The 11,064-nt window shown below is 41.1% G+C and overlaps 1 protein-coding gene across 5 annotated transcripts in view; it reads right to left on the bottom strand.

Annotated features, from left to right (window-relative positions):
* ZKSCAN8 (zinc finger with KRAB and SCAN domains 8) overlaps positions 1 to 4,338 on the bottom strand; it is a 17,120-nt gene extending 12,782 nt beyond the window's left edge. Inside the window, exons 1-2 of one of the 5 annotated variants that reach the window (XM_017518450.2) lie at positions 3,769 to 4,094; positions 1,455 to 1,549 (exon numbers count right to left, since the gene is read on the bottom strand). The gene's annotated coding sequence lies outside the window, so the exon portion shown is untranslated. Of the gene's footprint in view, positions 1 to 1,454; positions 1,550 to 3,288; positions 4,095 to 4,183 lie in introns of those variants that run through there. The other 4 variants (XM_017518448.2, XM_037734872.1, XM_017518447.2 and 1 more) reach the window with 4 other exon arrangements.
* Between the last annotated feature and the right edge of the window lie 6,726 nt (positions 4,339 to 11,064).

Raw genomic sequence — 11,064 nt, 5'->3', positions numbered from 1 at the left:
GTTTCACCATGTTGACCAGGATGGTCTCGATGTCTTGACCTCGTGATCCACCCGCCTCGGCCTCCCAAAGTGCTGGGATTACAGGCTTGAGCCACCGTGCCCGGCCAGGTTTATGATTTCTATCTTTGGTATAGACATCATCTCTTGCCTAGAATTGTAGCGGTAACCTTGGTTATGCTTTTTCCTATTCGTGTTCCACAATGTTGTCTGCTGTGGATTGAAATGTGTCCTCCAAAAAGATATGCTGACGTCCTAACCTCCAGTACCTGTGAATGTGACCTCATTTGGAAATATGGGCTTTGTAGATGTAATCAAGTTAAGATGAAGTTATACTGGAATGGGCAGGCTATTAAAGCAGTATGAATGGCACACTTTCAAAATGAGAAATGACGAAATGACACAGAGACAGACTCTCAGAAAGGAGAAGATCATGTGAAGACACAGACACACAGATGAATGAGAGCTAAGTGACGACACAAGCAGAGATAGAGTTATGCAGCTGCAAGCCAAGTAATGCCAAAGTTTGTCAGTAACAACCAGAAGCTAGAAGAGCATGGCCCTGGCAACACGCTGATTTTGGACATCTAGCCTCCCTACTTATGAGACAGTAAGTGTCTATTGTATTAAACTACCAATTTTGTGAAACCTTTTTTTTTTTTTACAGTAGCCCTAAACTGCCAGGGAGATTTTTTAAAAAAACATGTAATATGACTCACCTCCTGAAAATGCTTCAATAGGGAACCAAATTCTTTTAGCACGGTATGCAAGGCCCTTTATAAATGTAAACCTACCTGGCTTTAACTACTTTAAACTCACTTTCATAAAGCCTTTTGGGCTGTAGCTTTCTCATACTTCCATTCGACTACAGAGTTCTCTACTCTAGCTCAGTGGTTCAAAACTGATGGCAATATCATCCTTACCCCCATCCCAGGGACCTTTAGTAATGTCTGTAAATATTTTGGTTGTCATGACTTTGGAGGGAAGGGGTGCTACTATTATCTTGTGTATACAGGCCAGGGATCCTACAATGCTCAACACAGCCCATACCACAAATTATTATTTGGCCCAAAGTGTCAATACCAAGGTTGATAAATCTTGGTCTAGCTAAAACCATTCAACTGTTAACAGTAATTTATCTATTACCCTTTTGATGAGTTCTTCTCTGTCATTCCCCTGCCATTTGTCATTCCTACCACAGCATTTTTTATATGGTCCAAATACAGGACTTACTGCATTGTGAGAATGTGCAAATGTTTGTTGGTGGAGGTGACCATTATCTTTGTATTTCAGGCAACAGCATAGAGACTAAAGAACAGCATTAAGTAAAAGTAGCACACCTAAAACCAGTTGGCATGAGATGCTAACATCTGTGCTAACATAGATAAAACCAGAGACCTATAGTCCACAAAGAAAAGAAAAAACAAGTACTTAGGAATAAAATCGGATTACTGTACCTATAGTTCCCAATATGGATCATCAAGGCAGTGCTTATCTTTTCAGTTTTTTTTGGAGGCGATGGGGGAGGTGGTTGGTTTACAGACTCTTCAACCTAAAGAAAACACAGAACTTCTTTCCAGCAAAATGTTCATAGACGCAAAATTTTACATTCAATTTCAGCAGAGTTCATAGACTCAAAGGCCATCCAAGAATGCCAGGAGGTTAAAAACAAACAAACAAACAAACAAATTCTATTTAGAGAGTGTGTACAGAAAAGGAAGGGAATTTGAAAATTATTTTAAAAGTTAGACAAGGCCAGAAACAACAGGATAGGGAGTAAACTACAGATTAGAAGAACTAAGGAGCAAAATATATAGTTAAATATAGCAATTAACATCAGGGGTCAAGTTCACTGATGATGACTTTACAGAAAAGTGGAGGAATTTGCTAGAATAGTGAGATTTGGGTGAAGATTGAATTTGAGGAGGATGCTGAAATTTTGTTGAGAAAGGGTAATCAATTTGGTTTGAACAAATTATCTATTTGTTTCTGTTTGAATACATTATAATTTAAGATAACTTATTTTAAAATTCTTAGTTCATTTTAAAATAATTTTTTTTTTTTTTTTTTGACGGAGTTTCGCTCTTGTTACCCAGGCTGGAGTGCAATGGCACGATCGCGGCTCACCGCAACCTCCGCCTCCCGGGTTCAGGCAATTCTCCTGCCTCAGCCTCCTGAGTAGCTGGGATTACAGGCACACACCACCATGCCCAGCTAATTTTTTGTATTTTTAGTAGAGACGGGGTTTCACCATGTTGACCAGGATGGTCTCGATCTGTTGACCTCGTGATCCACCCGCCTCGGCCTCCCAAAGTGCTGGGATTACAGGCTTGAGCCACCGCGCCCGGCTAAAATAATTTTTTAAATCAATTACAATTTAACAAACAAACTTACATTTTCTTAAAATAGCTACTTATGGTTTAATGCTAAAAACTTAAAGATCATTATATGGGACATAAATTCTAACTGTTTAGAATGTGATGTTATATGGTGAAAGTCTTACCATGCTTTCTTGCAAATCTCCTTTGAGCCAAGGTTCATTTTTAACTACTGAACAACTGGCCATCCATTATTGGGCAATCCTCATCCATAATGGCTATAAAATATTTATTATTATTATTAATATTATTTAGGGACAGGGTCTCACTGTGTTGCTCAGGCTTGAGAGCAGTGTCTATTCACAGGTGCAATCCCATTGCTCACCAGTACAGAAGGCTATAAAATATTTTAATGTGAAGGGCGCAGCATTCAAGAACTTTATAGTGTTGACGTGGCATTAAAGTCTCAATAGCGACACTGATGAAAGGCAGCTAATTTTCAGGTTTGTTGATTTTTTAAACCAAATGAGCCAACAGGTCTTGTCCATTGCCCATCTTGATTATTCTATTTAGTGGCTAATTTTCCATTTTGTAGTCTTTTCCCTCTCTAACCAGCTAGTTTTTGAGAATTACAACTTACAAATAAATAAGTGCAAAATTACTCCACTATGTACTTTCCTCTTAGTTTTGTACATACATGTCTGTATTGTTGGTAAGCACTGTGTAAATATAGACTGATTTTTACATTTTCCTTTTACATTTTAATGCTTGTTATCTCAAATTGCATTAGCTGAAAGTTTTAATTAACATCTATGACATTTTACATTTCACAACAGAAATTCAAAACATGTATACATTTGCTAAAACAATGACTGCTACGTAAATATACTCAAAGGAACTAATAAGAACAGAAACGTTTTTAAAGGTGGCGGTGGCAGTCAAAGCAGCCTGACAAAAATTACTCATTACTAACCAGAGTTTTGGAAATGGGGCCCCTCCCAGAGTTCCTCGTTGGCTAACTTCAGTTTGCTTTAGCAAATGAAATAGGCATTCTGATAATGTTGAATTCTGTATTGCCGATATTAAAAAAAAAAAAAAAAACCTTTTGTACAATTATCCAGTCAATACACCACCAGTTTCTTAACACACTAAAGAAAGCAGAGAAACAGCAAAAATGGATTTTTGTGGATAACTGCGGCTTCCAAAAGCAAAATACCTCTTTTTTAAAAAACGAGAATTTTTTTGTGACCGAAACGCAAAATAGTGCTAAGTGAAAACAATTCAGACCCTGGAAATAGTTGGATAAAAAATAACACGGGGGGCAGTTTCCCATTTTAAAATAAATACGATCGACTACAAAATCATACCAGAAAACGATTAGCTATGAAGAAAGCGAACCTTCATAAAAAGTGTTCCCTCGCAAAAAGTTCTAGGGCAATTCGCGGGCACTTACTCTGCCTACACCCGACTAAGGCGTCAGAATCGTTCCCCGGCGCCGACCACCGCACAGGCCCCACTCCGGACCCCTCAGGCCCGTCCTCGGCTGCGGCCTGATCCAGCCACAAAGCACCCACTTTCCTCCGGCCCAGGGCCCGACCGTACTCACTGTGAGCTGCAGAGGCGGCTCGGCGTGGGCAAGGGAGGCTGCAAAAGGTAAACAGACAGGGAAGGACGTCGGGGACAAAAGGGGACGAGAATTGTACTCGGACCTGCCCCTGCGGCCACTAACTTCCCAAATCAGCGGAGGCACAACACCGGCCAGCATGCATCTTGCCCCAAAGGCACTTCCGGAAGCTCTCTAGGAGTCCTGGAGGTCTAAAAGCTCTATGGTCGGGCAACTGAGGGTACCGGAGGACCACGCCCCTCACCTGCGGTGTGCTGGGCCTAGGGTTCCTCTCGCGTCTGCATGCCTCAGGGTTGCGCGGTCGCTGGGGCAGTGGACGTGCTGGGCAATAACGGACTTCGGTGTTCCCTCCGCCTTGTGTGTCCGTGCAGCTCTGCGCGTTTGCTGGCAATAGTAACGGTCACCTGGGGGCCGATATCCGACGTGAGAAGGCCGGAGCTGTGAACAGGCGGCTGGGCAGGTGTTGGTGGAGGAGCACTTCGTGAATCGTTAGGATGCTAACGACTCGCGTTTGTACGTACCCTGTACTTTACTGTTCTCGACTCATAAACATATCTAGCCCTCCCACATAGACTCCAAACTTCGTGAGGAATTCCTGCTCTTCACAGTTCATAGTTTTGTGAAATCTCTGTGGCATGGTACTTGCCATGGTACCTGTTGCATTAGAGCTTTTAACTTTTGAGACTAACAGGATTTCAGGGATGGAGGTTGTGGGAGGTGTTATTTTTTGTTGTTTAGGCCCCACGTATTTATTTACTTGAACGCTTTTCCCGACCACCTATTTATTATCAGGGCTCCTCCAATTTTCACCTTAATATCTCTCTTTATCTGCTCCTACTGGTAGCCACCACCAATGTTTCTAACCCCTCCCAATTACTAACTTCCCAGTATTTTGTGTACTGACCAGGTCGTTTTGGTTTAAGGGTTTTGTCATCTAATTATCACATGAAAACAAGTAAATAAAAAACACAAGGAAGCTACAGTGCTTCTGAACTCCTTCAAAGTATTTATTTTTGCTCTTTATTTCACAGCTGATGCCGTCCACCTGGGATGGTAACTGGACGTAACTGGGGTCAGACTAGAACTCTTTTAGTTTCTTTTTTTACATTAAAAAAAATTTTTTTTTTGGCTGAGTGCAGTGGTTCACACCTGTAATCCTAGCACTTTGGGAAGCCGCGAGAGGATCACCTGAGCTCAAGAGTTTGAGACCATCCCGGCCAACATGGCAAAACCCCATCTCTGCAAAAAATAGAAAAATTAGTCGGGTGTGGTGGCGGGCTCCAGTAGTCCCACCTACTCCAGAGGCTGAGGCGGGAGAATCACATGACCCTGGGAGGCAGAGGCTATAGTGAGCCGAGATCCTGCCATTGCACTCCAGCCCGAGGGGTAGAGCAAGACTCTGTCTCAACATAAACAAACAAACAAATAAATAACAAAATTTTAAATCTGAAGTTGTGCAGATACGTAGTTGTACAAAAGCAATGTGCACACAACTATGACTGTACATATTATGTACAAAGTTGTGTACACATAGGAAGTAAAAGTGGCAAGCCATAGGTAGTTTCCTCCAACTGGACACACAGGCACTGATTACAACAGATAAAATTAATAAATTTGACTACAAATTTTTAAATTTAAATTCTCATCAAAATTTAAATCATCTCATCAAAAAGCACCATTAAGAAAGTGAAGAAAAAGCTACACACTGGAAAATATTTGTAATACATCTGTCTGACAAAGAACTAGTATCCAGAACATATAAAGAACTCCCGAAGTTTAATGAATAAGATAATCCAACATAAATAGGCAAAAGATTTGAACACTTTCTTTACAAAAGATAAATGAATGGCCAGTATGTACATTAAAAAGTAATCATTATTCATCAGGGAAATGCAAAGTTAAAACCACAATGAGTTACCACCACATACCCATTAGAATGGTTGATAATATCACCAATTTCTAAGTTATTCAGGCTTGAGAGGCTTCCTTGGTTTACCCAATGAAATATGAGATAAAGGAGAAAGTATCAGAGCCAGATTTCTCCTTTGAAATGTTACTTTTCTCCATTAATGTAACCAGCATCCTGAGTTCTAATTATCTCACACCTATGTGATTGCAACACAATACTTATGTGACTATGAGATAGTCTTCCTAACTATCCAAGACGTGGTCCTTAAATATCATTATCATTCTCCCAATCACTAACCCTGGGTGGTTCCTTATCTGTAAGTAAAATTTAAATTTCTCTGCTTGCCTTTTATTTTTTGTATTTTTAAAAATTAAAAAAAATGATAAAAATCAATATAGAATTATATATAATTTTTAAAAGCTGACACCTCTACCCTCAAATGGTATTTACCTAGAATGTTGGGAGACAGTTCTTTAATGGTCTCTCAAATTACTTCTAGTCTTATGGTAGATTTTTCTTTCAGGTTAGCTTTTCAAGGATGTTTGTATCTCCTTCTATAGCACATTTGTTTCCTGATCAGGATAATAAAGATAATGGTTCACACTGGGGCAAGGCTCACTCTTGGGCTTCCTAAGCCTAGAATTCCTCTGCTAGGATACAAACCCACTGTTCCATGCTAGGAGAGGAAGGCCAAGCTTAGCCTCCACTGTGGGCTTTGGGAACATAAGCTTTGGCAACGAGAGAATATAAAACTCATGATGCCTGTGTTATTAAATAATAAAGTCTTCTGTCTCTGACACAGGAGTCCAGTGTCTTCTCTTAGTATCCACAAAACTATGGCAAGCTAAATTATTACCTTGCAAGTAGGGTAAGAGTTTCACAACTTTTGACATGGAGTAATCACTGTTAAGTTTGGAGTGCATCCTTTTCCTGCACAAATACCCCACAAATTACATCTACATATGCATTTTTTGAAGAAAAATGGAAAATATATTGTACTGACAGTCCTTTTGTCACTGATTATTTGTCATTTTAACGGTTGAAAGGTATTCCTTAATAGCATATGTCATATGTAATCTTCCTCCATTGGTGGACGTTGATAGACAATTGTTTTCCTTTGTTTCTACCACTAGTGTCCTGTCTGCCTTTAATTGCCTTCCAGAATAACCTTCTCACTATTGCATACCCCAGTCACAATTCCCTTGCACTCCCAAGTCAAAGAACTTATTTCATTGCTCACTACTCAGTCTAAACCCTCGTCTATTATTCTAATAACTCTCTCTCAAGACTCTATTATTCTATTTTGCACTGATCACATTCTGTCTTATTTAATTGCTATCGTTACATTCGCTATCAATAGATTAAAGCTTCTTTAGTTGAGGTGTCTGTTCTGAGATCTCCCTCCTAGTTCTAGTAAGTGGCAAGCCCTTCAAATATGCAGATGTACCATACATTTCTGACAGGAAAAATGGTTTGCCTTTTTTTGTCAAGTACCTAATCAATCTGATTCATCTCTCCCTTCTGTTCTAGTCTTATTCAGTAATTCCTTCCTCCTAAGTACATCCTCATTCATTCAAGTACTTATCAAGCACCCACCATGTGCCAGACGCCAGGTGAGGTTAAAGTTCTGGGATGAGCACCTCAGTGGATCTCAGAATCTCCTTTACCCAAGTCCTGAACTTCACTTTTCTTTACCCATGCTTCACAAAAGCGAAAGTTGGTTAATGAGTCCCAGTTGTCTGACGTGGATCAGAGTGACAGCAGACAAGGGGGAAGGTAGGGAAAGGCCTTTAGAATGTTCTCACATGCAGTCAAAACCATCCTACGAAATAGGCACCACGTTATTAGCCTGCGTTACATAAACGAGAAAACAGAGGTTTGGAGAGGTTAAAAAATAAATTGCCCTGAGTCCTAACTGGAGAGTGGTGGCGTCAGAATTTGAATCCACGTTTAAAGGATTCTAGTGCCAGCACTCTGCTATTTCGCTCTGGACACTCATTTCCCCTAAGGATCAGGGAAACTCAAAATGGGCCACTTTTCGTCTCCGTTAAGTCCGCAAGGTCCTGCCAGATCACAGCGAGCAATTGCAAATACATCAGCACATGCAGCAAATGCATCAGCAAATGCATCAGCAGATGCAGTCTGCGACCTCGCGACGTGAAGTGGGAAATGCTCCTCGGCGCCCCTCCCCGAGTCCACCCTAAAGTCAAGAACGTCCCGCCTCTCTCCAGGGAGACTAAGGCGCCCGCCGGCGGGGTTGCACTGAAACAGGAGAATCCTCCGTTCCCCGTCAGCGGTCGATGGGGTTCTCTCCCGAGGCGGCAGGAGCAGGACCGCTCTTGCACCCCAAGACTCCTCGGCTTCGGCCCCCTAGGTGTCACGGTCAGCGAGACCCCGCGCTGGAAGCCGCAGGCCGAGGTCGACAGCTGCAGAGAGAGAAGGTCGTGACAGGAAACTGCGGGTCGCCGCAGATGCGAGTCCCCAGGCATCCCGGAGGTTCCCACTGCGGCGAGCCTCGTTCAAATCAGCCGCCAGTATCTTTCTGGATCCATCCAAATGGGTCCCTTGTTTCTCCTTACGGGAACCCTGGGCCTCCTTTCAGGCCGGAACCCAAGTGTTCAGGCAGCCGGGAAAGGCCGGCCCCCTTTTTAAGTTCTCGCAAGACCTCTAGCCACTTCCGGCTGCTAACGGTTCTCAAGCAGCTCCCGAAAACGCTACGTGAGCTGGGCCCTGGGCCAGAGGCAAAAAACCGACGGAAGAAAGTCTGGCCGGTGAGTGTCAGAGTGAGGGCGAGGCTGGGTGTTGTTCTCGGCCGGTGGATAGGCTGGACCGTCCGGGTTGGGATTGGGGTTAAGTATTAGGGAGCGGTTCAGATTATGCTAATTGTTAACATCAGGAGTATTGTTTAAACACAGCAACAATACAATGAGTCCGTGAAGATCAAATGCCAGTTAACTGATTTAAGCAGCTTTGATAGGAAGAAAATGCTGAATTTAATGCTAACAAAAAGATCTAAGGGCGCTAATGGTAGGGGCTAAGACTTTCGTAACAGGAGCCGGGCACTGTTCTAAACTCTTCACATTTAGTCTCTCATTTAACTCCTATTTTATGAGGTAGATATCATTATAAGACTGTTTTACAGATGGGGAACCTGAGGCACAGAGAGAATAAGTGTATTAGCCACGGTCATATAACTAGTAACTGGCAAAACGAGGATTCATACCCAGCCATTCTTCCTTTAAATTCCGTGCTCTCTTGGCTTTTATTGCTGACCTGGTTTTATCTGCTGTCCATCTGGACAGAAATGTGCTATCCAGATGGAAGTGTAAGTTTGTACAGACATGTTATTGTAGAAGTGTTCTGAATCTCATCGGGTTTGCTGGCAATTTGCCTTTAAACAAAAGTTTTTTTTGTGTGTGTGTGGTGTTTTTTTTTTTTTTTTTTGACAAGGATGCCTTCCACAGAGAGATTTAAGGAGAAGAGAACAATAAAAATTTCATTTTAATAAATAAGCCCCATTTCAACGTCCCTTCTCCTGTTCAATTCCTCTGATTCTTCTCTGTCTTCATTTTGTTTCTATTAGGTTAAACCATTTAACATTTCTGGTATTTAACCATTTTGACCCACAAAAACAGGAATGTCATTTGTTTGACCTAATACAGAAACATCTTTTCATGCAGAATTTAGGAATTGACAATTAGCAAGATTCTGTTTTCATTTCCAAAATGCACCTTAAATTTGTTTGTTTCTCTTTATATCCACTGCAAATCCATGCCATGCCACCACCTTCTCTTACTTGGGTTACTCAGTAGCCTCTGAACTGATTCCTTACTTCTGCTCTTTTCTCATTCTTGCCTCTTTAAGGAGCGAGAATGATCTTCCGAAAACAAACATCGGATTATATTCCTCCCTTCTAGTAGTTCCCCATTACGTTTAGAACATACACCCTGGCCCCGCTCACCTCTCTAACCTAATCTTATGTCACCTTCCCCTTAATCCAGTGCTTTCAACACGTGGCCTTTTTTAGTTCCTGTAACACACCAAATTCATTCTGATTCAGACACTTTGGGTTAGTTCTTTCCTTCGCTGGAACGGTCTTCTGCAGAACTGAAGGTCAGTTCTGTCTAATAAGTAGGAATGTAATGGGATTCACCTATGTAATTTAAAATTTTCTTAGTAGTAGTTATATTAAAAATGTAAAAAGACAGGCGAAATTATTTTAAATGTAAACCATCATATATAAAATATTACTATATCAACATCTAATCAATACAAAAATTATTAATGAAATATCCTATATTCTTTTTTTTTTTTGAGACAGAGTTTTGCTGTTGTTGCCCCGGCTGGAGTGCAATGATGCGATCTTAGCTTACCGCAACCTCCACCTCCCAGGTTCATGAGATTCTCCTGCCTCAGCCTCCCAAGTAGCTATTACAGGCATGGGCCACCTCGCCCAGCTAATTTTGTATTTTTAGTAGAGATGGGGTTTCTCTGTGTTGGTGAGGCTGGACTTGAACTCCCAACCTCAGGTGATCCGCCCGCCTCAGCTTCCCAAAGTGCTGGGATTACTGCATGAGCCACCATGCCCAGCTATATATTTTTTGAAAGCCAGCGTGTTTATACTTATTTTGCACATCTCAATTCACATATTACATTTTCATAAAAAATAATTGATCTATATTGAGATTACATAAATTTAAAATGAAAAAAATAGCTTCATGTATCCAAATTATTTCACACATACTTAAAAGTTATCTAGTTTTAAAATTTAATTAAAATTAAAAATTTAGTTCCTCAGTCGCAGAGTCAAATGTACTTAGTGGCTACTGTATTGGACAGCACAGATTTAGATCAAGGATAAAATGTCTATATTCATGATTGGTTCAAGGGGCAAAGGAGAAGTTTGCACCAGAAGTGTGGCAAGAAGGGAAGGGGAAAGTCCGCAAAAATGCAGTGTAAGCTCTTTATGCAAGTCATATTTAAGGACAGTTCTTCTGGTCCTCGCTAGTAAATGAGGTAAGGCTTTCTAAAGTAGACTACTTTTTAGCATGATTGCTGCATTGAGTTTAGGTATGTTGGGAATAATTTTCTGGGGTAGGGAAAGGATCCAGCAGTGCTGGTCACATTAACATTTCTAAGTAGAATTTTATTGTATATGATGTGGAACAGTCATAGAAATCTGATTGATTATTTTCCTGTACAGCAGGGGTCCTCAA

Source organism: Cebus imitator, unplaced genomic scaffold (genome assembly GCF_001604975.1).
Source record: "Cebus imitator isolate Cc_AM_T3 unplaced genomic scaffold, Cebus_imitator-1.0 Scaffold681, whole genome shotgun sequence".
Classification (NCBI taxonomy): domain Eukaryota; kingdom Metazoa; phylum Chordata; class Mammalia; order Primates; family Cebidae; genus Cebus; species Cebus imitator.
Note: the sequence above shows the minus strand (reverse complement) of the source record. Positions and strands in the feature narration are given on the sequence as shown.